Source organism: Pteropus vampyrus, unplaced genomic scaffold (assembly GCF_000151845.1).
Source record: "Pteropus vampyrus isolate Shadow unplaced genomic scaffold, Pvam_2.0 Scaffold444, whole genome shotgun sequence".
Taxonomy (NCBI): domain Eukaryota; kingdom Metazoa; phylum Chordata; class Mammalia; order Chiroptera; family Pteropodidae; genus Pteropus; species Pteropus vampyrus.
This window is the reverse complement of record NW_011889225.1, coordinates 809,768-816,883: the sequence shown is the minus strand read 5'-3', so window position 1 is coordinate 816,883 and position 7,116 is coordinate 809,768. Positions and strand designations below refer to the sequence as shown.

Below are 7,116 nucleotides of genomic sequence, written 5' to 3'. Positions count from 1 at the left end.
ACCACTTTAGTTACAATTATTTTTTATAATTAACATATATTTTATGATTGCATAAGCTATGTTATTAGTAAAAGGATATTTTATTAATAATCAATTTTATGTTATAGTTTATATAAACATAAACATTGAAATAGGTGAATATCAAGCATTGGTACTCAGTTACATATAAACTTAAAATATATTTTCCGCTAACCTGTGTCAAGTTTATGAGCCCACAGTGTCTAGGTAGTGAATTTTTCATCATCACCATCATTATTATATTTAACACGTACTGAGTGTTCCTTATATTCAAGAAACAGTTCTAATCCATTTAAATTTCTCAAAAAATCGTTGGTGAAGGGACAATTGCTCTAGGTTGTGTAGCTAGTGAATGAAGTAGCCAGGATTCAAATGTGGTAATTTGGCTCATAGGTTGTGAACCTTTACTGCACGCTGATTCAGTCCTTCCTGATGAATTCAATTGCTTCCTCTGAGTTTTGTCCCCTAATCATTTTTTTTTTTTTTTTTTTTTATGCCTACAGAACCTGGTCTTCCTAGGTGGTCTCCCATCCAAGTACTAACCAGGCCCAACCCTGCTTAGCTTCCGAGATCAGACATCGGGCTTGTTCAGGGTGGCATTGCCATAGATCATGGGTCATGGCTCCACTGGGGCGCAAACCCAGGACCTTCTGCATGTAAAGCAAATGTGCTAACTGCTGCACTGTGGAACCATATCCTCCCCTAATCTTTCTATGTTTAGCTTTAAGCCACCATCTCTTGATGTCCTTCTTCACAGCTCTGATTTTCTCTGTCTACCTCCAATCCTGTTTCTCCTCACAGGCTTCTGCCACCTATGTCATCCTTTGTTCTGGCCCCTGGCATTAGAGCTCTGGCCAAAGTCAAGGTCAGGTATTTACAGAGGGATGAGGCGGGGGGTCAGTTGTCTCCACTGATGTAGGGGTGTTCATGTACATAGTATATGGGGTTTCGTTAGCCACTGTGCATCTCTCACAGAGCCTCACCAGTGGTGCACTCTACCTTCTGGGTATCATTCTGCTGAACAACAGTGTAAGTGGCTCCTGTTCCTGGTTCAGTTTTCGAGTCGCTCACATGGAATCTTGAGCACTAGCTTCCATACTTTCTAAGAACAGGGATACGGGTCCCTCACACCTCCTCTTCATAAGCACACTATGATACTCTCACGCCTTGCTGGCCTCCTGCTTCAGTCAGCCTCCTTGTCAGTAGGCTTCCTGCCTTCAGAAATCTCCAGATGAAAAGTCAATGGCATTCCTTAATTTTTAGAACCCTCCAAATTTCAGAATATGCAAGTCTAGTGTCTCCTCTAACTTGGGGGTTGGGGTAAGTTAAATGTTTCGAGAGCTATACTCTCAGAAAGGTGACCACTTTTCTCTCCCCTCAGGGATTACAGAAACCCACCACTTTGTAAATTCAATGATAGAGTGTCCCATAATTTAAGAGTAGGGAGCGGGTGACGTTCTTTGTGTTAAAAGATGAACTTATACTACTTTTGTTTTCAGCTATGAGTAAGTCTTACGCACCAGTCAGCAATGCCAGGGGATTACTAGGAAAGATCTGAGTTGGTACATCATATCTTCACAACCACATCAACACCTTCATGTTATGAAATCACTGAAAGAGACATAAACATTGGCAGAAGGAATTTTAAGGACTTGTAGAGTATTAGCGACTTCCGATTAAAAAAAAAAAATCCTATAAATACACTAAATTCAAATAAGTTAACATTAAAACCATCACTTTTAAAAGTCATAAATGATATGAGCCAAGCTTTCTCTTTTGGCAATAAGACATACAGTTTACTTTTGAAGGATTCATTTTTCTACTAAATGTCAAATGTCAAAAATTATGTTTTTCTTAGGTAATATATAATTGCAGTGTTTGTATTAAATTTTAAAATAAAGTTAACTATATTTTATATCATTTCTGATCATATCTATTAGATAAATATATTATAGTGAGATGATCAAATAACTAAATATTAGTATAAGTTGGCTTGTATGGAGCCTGTTTTCTAATTTGAAAAATAAGTGGCCCTACCTACTTCATTTGGGTCACAGTGAAGCCATAAACAACAACATATGTAAAGCACAAAGACAGGCACTTAGTAGTGTATGTTATTTTTCTGTTCTCAATATTGTGATATTTTTCCCCATTATTCTTTCTCTTTGATTCCAAATTTCTTGAAATTTTTTTAAAATGTTCATACCAGGAAATAACATAATACGTTCCCTGCATTACAAAATTATCATTCATTCTAAAAGTTCTTTTTTTTCAGAGGCCCAATTAATTAAGACCATGTCATAATTGTATTGCTATTAGCCCAAAACTGTTTTATCTACTTATTCTTGTCTTATCCCTGCAAATTAGCAAAACTTGGCAGCGAAGTCCTTCATTCTGCCCTAGTTTCCAGGATATTATTTAATGTATAGACTTGAAAAGTCTTAGTCTTGAAAAAAATTCTCTTAAAAAGATTTTAGCTATGCAAAGCAGCATCCCCAACTTCCACCATCTAATTTCGCTTAGGAAGTGCGTGCCTATCTGGTTATAGACGTTGTTCACCCTCACAGATTGTTAGATATCCTACCACTTCTCAGCTGTTTGTTTCTCAAATTTTGTAATTTTTAATATTCCTATAATGATTGTGAAGCTCAAATTTCACAGCTTTTGTTCTGCAGTGTTGCTCCCCCTAGTGTTAAGAGACTGAATATTTGTGAGATCAAGTATAAGCATTTTGCTTACTTAATAGAAAAAGTAACTGCAGAGAGAATTGTGTGTTTTATACACCATTAAGTTAGCTCTGACTCCTGGTGACTCTGTGAACAAGTGATGCCCTGTCCTCAATAGCCCTGCTTGGCTCATGCCTATGGCTTTTTTCATGGAGTCAGTCCAGCTCATATGTGGTCTTCCTCTTTTTCTGCGGCCTTCTATTTTTCCCAGCACTATTATCTTTTCCAATGAACCCTGACTTCCGATTATGTGTCCAGAGTAGGACAATTTCAGTTTTGTCATGTTTGCCTACAGCGATATTTCAGACTTAATTTGCTCTAGGATCCACTCGTTCGTCTTTCTGGGGACCCAGGGCATCCCTAGAGGTCTCCTCTGACATCATATTGCAAATGAATCAATTCTTTTCCTATCAGCTTTCCTCACTGTCTTATAGAATTCACACATTAAAGGTATATCTGCAAGTCAAGAAGAGGGTCTTATTCATCACCACATATCCAGCAGTGAGTGTAGCATTGAATCCCAACAAATATCCTTTGACCCAAACTACCAAGAGAATACACAGAATGGAAAAAAAAATTAAGACTGTCTCTATCTTAAATTTTTAAATTTAAAATGTGCCTTTTATAGTGGCACTTAAATTTTTAGAAACATCATAAAACTGCATTATTTAACTAGTATAAAAATGGAATAATTCTTTAAAAATATTTTTATATTTTCAAGGAAAAAAGTATATGATTCAAATACACTTGGAAAGAAGCCACTTAGCAGTGACTCTGACAGTTGCGTATTGCGACCCTTTTGAGGAATTCGTCTGCATGTCACAGGCTAGGGCTACTGAACTGCCATGAATTCCATGATCCTTTAGGGTTGGTGATAGATTTTTAACAAAGCTTACTTTACTCAATGAGACCTACCCAATGAGAGTTTTCCTGTACTCTCTTCTCAATGATCAGCCATTCACTTCCAGTCTTTACTTTTCACCTCTCTTCCCCAACTTTCCTAAATTTATGCAGGTTTATTCTCAAATTGATCACATTTTGGTCTTTGACTGTCAAATCGTTGGCTAGAATCTCTAAAACTCTCACTTCAGATTTGGAGTAAGTGCTTTCCATTTGAAGTAACGGTGATAATAAGGGAAATATCCAACTTTTTTGGCATAGGGGGTCATATATTATTCAATATATTAAAAGATATTTATATATTTGAAAAAGCATTCTATTGTCTTTATAATTTAGTCTATAGAAAATAAAGCTTGACAAGATCACCTTGACTGGTGGCAAAACAAAGATAACCCAGTGACCTTTAACTATGCCTTAGGAAGTCATGTCAGAATTCTTGGAAGTAGAGTGGTCAAGGAATTTTTTATGTTTATCAAAAAGAACATGGGTTTTCAACAGTTGAAAAATATCGGTCTAGTTCAAGCAGTACTTCTCTTAAGAGTTATGAGGATCGAAATCTATGACCTAAAGTCTCAGAGTGATAGATCAAATTACACAATTCAACTACAAAATAGTAATCTCAACATAACTCAGTGTTTTTACTGTTATTTCACAAACTGCAAAGTTTACACATGATCCTTCTCTTTTCATCTTAGTTTCTTTCATTCCAGAGTCTGTCCTAATATTTGTGTTGCTCCTATCACTCTTCTCAATCTATCAAGCTCAGAAAAACCAATCTGAGAAAGTTAGAACTGTGCTCAGAGGGTAAAAGAGAAGAGGAAACTTGCCAGAGTCAATACCTCTTAAATGGGCAACAGTAAAAGAAAGGTTAAGAACATCCATGTGTTAAAATGTTTTAACCCATCACATTAACGTGTGTGTATTGGAGTTGGAGAAGAAAAAATGGAAAAAATAAAAAGCATTTTAAATCCTTATACCCTTGAGGGAACAAAATACCTATGATAATTTCTATTCTGATCATTCTCTGAATGTTTAACTAAGGTTTAAGACAGTCTTGATGTCTCTCTAAATTATGGAAGCAGTAAAAGACTCTTAGCTTTCCCTTCAATATTTCCAAGACTCCATATAACGCAAGCCTCAGCATGGCAGAAGCAGGTGGCTTGCATGAGCAATTGGTTTAAAGTTAGGAAATTTTATCATCAGGTCAGTCACAGGCAATACAAAAAGATAAGGCAAGATGCAAGTGTAATGAAGGTTTCTACCTTTCAGGGTAGTAGTCTATCTAGAAGAATTAGATAATATTATTCTTTGTGTTATATAACAATTTTTTTAAATAGCTGAAGTACAGACATTTAGGAATGGCATACTTATCTGTGACTGGATATTACATAAACAGTTTACATTTCATCAAATGTGGTTTCTTGACTGCAAATTTAACTATCATATAATTAATTCTGAAGAATTTTGATTCACTAATGATCCATTTTATATTTTTAAATACAAAATTTTCTCTATGTAGTGCTAGTGTAAGGAGCTCTTATACATTTTCAAGATGGAAGAGACTGATAAGGAAGAGGTAATTTTCCTATTTGTAAGAATATAATAGTAAAATATAATGATGCATATCTTAGAGAATCTGTCTTTTTCAATGCACAGGAAAAAGAATTTCTTCACCACTGTCTTTAAGATCCTGCTTCTGACTGTGGATACTGCCTACCATTCTGAGGCTAGTTTTCTGTGCCTTCTGATTCTTAAAATTGCTTGGTATATTATCAATAAAAGGAAAGTGTATTAGTTAGGATTGGGTTCAACTGTGTATAACAGCCACCCTACTATAGAAGCTGAAAAGTACAAGCTTATGCTCAGATGAAAATTAGAGAGTACATCCTGGGCCTGATTCAGTGGCTCCATGGAGACATAAGGACACCAGAGATACACCAACGTCTCCAACCACTATGTTCATAAATGCATTCCTCTACATTTAGGAGGCAAGAGAGAAATGGCAGAAAGAACAAAGGATGTACTCCAATTGTCTTTCACAAAAATCTCCTAGAGGCTACAAATGTTCACTTCTGCATCATTGATAGTGCTGAATAAGATCAAGGCAGAGAGAGAATAGTTACTGAGTTAAGGCAACCAATAGTCTCTGCAGCAGAAGGTGATAATGAAAACATAGTAAAGCACCCTGAAATTTCTGAATGAGTCATGGGAAGATGTAGGAGAATGAGCACAGCAATAATCACCTTTCTTCAATGTAGCAGGATGAACAATGAATCCCTTTTCATTACTCCCAATAAAATATGCAGAGTAACACCCATGAATCTAGGAGAGCATGTGCCTGTGACTAGGATCTGCTTCCTCCTTCCAAGAAGCCGAATGTTTAATTAAAATGATGTGTTTGGAGTTTTAAAAATCTGACAGTCAATGTACACTTTTTTTCTTTATTCTTTTTTCATTTTCTCTTGGCTTTTCTATCTATTTATTCTTCCATATGCATTTTAGAGTCATTTTATTTTTTAATTAAAAAATTAGGATTCAAAATAGCACTTTTTGAAATAGAATAATAAATCTTGGCTAATGACACACATTTTTTAAAATAATTTTTTTCAATTATAGTTGTCATATATTAGTTTCAGGTGTACAACATGGTGATTAGACATTTATACAACTTATGACACAATCACCCCAATACATCTAGACCCATCTGATACCATACAAAGTTATTACAATATTACTGACTATATTCCTTAAGCTATACTTCACACCCCCATGACTATTTTGGAACTACCAATTAGTACTTCTTAATCCCTTCCTCTTTTTCACCCAACCCCTCACCTCCCCTCTCATCTAGCAACCATGGAAATATTCTCTATCTATGAGTTTTTGTTTGTTTATTTCATTCTTTAAAGGCTCATGACACACATTTATTGTTTGCTCATGCATGGTCTGCTTCTAATTATTTAGTTAATTGGTAATTTTTAATAATGAAATAAGCACTTGCAAACTTACCACCCAAAACTAAAGCTAGAACCTTGAAAACACTCCACTCCATCCTCAAGATTCTCCCACCAAGGGCCACCATTGAACTTTTAACAACATTAAAAGATATTTTTCAAATTCGTTATAATTTAATTTATTTAAATTTTATTTTATATGTCCAAGAATAGATCCTTAATAGTCCTAAGTATTCTGCAGTTTTAAACATATTTATGGTGGAGAATGACAGTTTCCAACACCAATATCCATTTTCGCTTTCCCCTTTAATAAATAAAATAACATTTATTTGATTCAAGGTGGCAAAGTACTCAGTTAAAAGACTGCATTTCCCAGTCTCCCTTGCAGCTAGGTATGGCCAGTGGCTAATTTCTGGCCAATGGGACATAAGTGAATGTTGTTAGATGGCACTCCTGGAAAGGTTTATTAAAGTAGAGACATACGGCTAGGGTACATGCACCATTTGACTTTCACCTTC

The 7,116-nt window shown here is 35.5% G+C and overlaps 1 pseudogene; it reads right to left on the bottom strand.

Moving 5' to 3' along the window:
• Window positions 1-512: 512 nt before the first annotated feature.
• On the bottom strand, window positions 513-628 carry LOC111732324 (annotated as a pseudogene).
• Window positions 629-7,116: the final 6,488 nt, after the last annotated feature.